The sequence below is a fragment of the Penaeus chinensis genome, unplaced genomic scaffold (genome assembly GCF_019202785.1).
Source record: "Penaeus chinensis breed Huanghai No. 1 unplaced genomic scaffold, ASM1920278v2 CTG_5762, whole genome shotgun sequence".
In the NCBI taxonomy this organism is placed as follows: Eukaryota; Metazoa; Arthropoda; class Malacostraca; order Decapoda; family Penaeidae; genus Penaeus; species Penaeus chinensis.
Window position 1 is genome coordinate 1 of NW_025918389.1, and position 2500 is coordinate 2500.

A 2500-nucleotide genomic window follows, 5' to 3' on the forward strand; every position below is an offset into this window, starting at 1 on the left:
TGCCCGCTGACGCATTGGACACACGCCTCACACATTCCTATCTCGTCACAATCTGAGCCACCTTAAAGCTCCTCATGCAATGTTCCTCTTTCAGTCCCACACGTCCTATTATCTTGTCCCTGCCTCAGCTTTTCCTCTCTTATTCTCACTTCAGCGTCCCCCAATCCCTTGCTCGTTGTTGTCGTGGGGGGGGGGGGGGGCTTAGGAGACGAGGACTGGGACCCATTGCTGGGGAACTCCCCTGCCCTGGGACTCAGAGCTCGACTCAACCAAATTTGCCTGGTCTTTTTTCCCCTCCTGCTTTTTCGGTTCCGTCCCTTCCCCAACCCCTTTCCCTATCCACTTCCTGGAGCCGTTTGAATGGATGAAAGGCTGACTGTGCCAGTCCTGAACGGTCTGAGAGAGTTATGGGCACGGTATTCCCCTATTTTAGTTGTCTAGTCCTTACCCCTCAAGGGGACCCTAAGGGATGAACGGTTTCTCTCCCCAACATATTCCAGGCTTACCATGGCCAATAATGACATTATACCCTTATTAAGGGCAAAGAGGCTTGCCCCTTCATCAAATAGCCCTACCAATTCACACACTCCCGATTCCCCGACCCCAGGCTCTCCTTTGACCATGGCTCCGAACACTGCAACTACTGCCCCCTCCTCAATGCCAACTAGTATATTTTCCACCTAAGTCAATACTAAATCTCCAGGAGACATTCCTACCCTTCCAACATGCTCAACTTCATCGCCTCAACCTCCACAACCTTCTTCATCAACTAACCCATTCTCCCTTATTACTACTATACAGCCTTACTGTCCACCTCTCCATATTGTTACCTCCCTCAACACTACTCCCTCTTCCACACGCCCCCGTCCTTCTACTACCCCCATCTCTACAAATATCTTAAATACTCTATTTTGCCCAACCAAATGGGACCCAGCAAACTGCCCTATCTATAACAAAAATTGATAAAGACTTACTCGCCTGCCTCACGGACTATGATGCGATATCATTACAGTGCAACTCCATTCCTCCCAGCGGTCATCGTAAGAACCCCACTAATTCTCTAATACGCACTATAACCGTCATCACTCATTGATCAACTAAACCCCCCCAATCCTTTGCCCGTTGTTGTCGTGGGGGGGCTTAGGAGACGGAGACTGAGACCCAGTGATGGGGAACTCCTCAACCTTGGGACTCAGCCATCGACTCAACTAATTATGCATGGGTTTTTTTCCCACTCATAATTTTCGTTTCAGTTTCTTCATCAATCCCTTCTACTATCCACCTCCTAAGGTGTGAGAGCCGTGCTGTAAGGATGGAAGGCTGAGTTTGTGTCAGTCCTGAACGGCCTGAGGGAACCATGGGCACGGTATTCCCCTGCCATACCTGGCCCTTACCCTCAAGGGGACCCTGAGGGGTAGACTGTTTTTTTTTTTCAACATACTCCAGGCTTATCATGGCCAATAATGAAGACGTAACCCCACTTTTAGGGGCAATGAGGCTTGCCCCTTTATCAAATAGCCCCAATCCCAGCTCTCCTTTGACCACGGCTCCGAACACTGCAACAACTACCCCCTCATCAATGCATACTAGTACAGTATCAACCCTAATCAACAACCAACCCCCAGGAGACATTTCTACTCTCCCAACATGCTCAACTTCAACACCTTTACTCCCACAACCTTCTTCATCAACCACCCCATCTCTCCTTATTACTACCTTACAACCTTACTACTCCCTCCTCCACACGTCCCCGCACTTCTACTACCCCCACCTCTACAAGAATCCTTAATACTCTATTTAGCCCAGCCAAATGGGACCGATTTTTCGTGATCCCTCCCACAGCTCCCTACTCTAAAATCACCCTCCTCTTCCAACAATGCCTCCAAAAACAAGTAGGCAAAGTCTCTTTCCGTAGCCGACCCGACTACTCCCGATAGTAATAATAATTATGATAATAATAATAATAATAGTAATAACAATGGTAATAATAATCAAACTATGTCGATAATAGAATGGAAATGATAACAGATAATAAAGGTAAAAATAATGCTGATGATAACAGTAATAATCAAAATTAATATAATGACAATGGTAAAAGAAACAATAATGATGATGGATAAAAATCGTCATCATAGTAATATCAATAGTATTTTTTTTCTCTCTCTCTCTCTTTGTCTCTATCTATCTGTTTATCCTTTTCTCTGTCTGTCTCTCCTACTGCCTGCATATCAGTATCTCGCAATCTCTTATTGATAATAATACTGATGATACTAGTAATACTAATAGTAATACTAATAACAATATGGATGATGATGATTTTACAATAACAAATACAAAAATAATAAGAAAAAATATAATAATGATAATAATGATAGTAATAATGTTAATGATAATAATAATAATCATGATAATAGTAATGATAATAATAATAATAACAATGGTAATGATAATAAAATTATATCGATAATGTAATGGAAATGATAACAGGTAATAAAGGTAA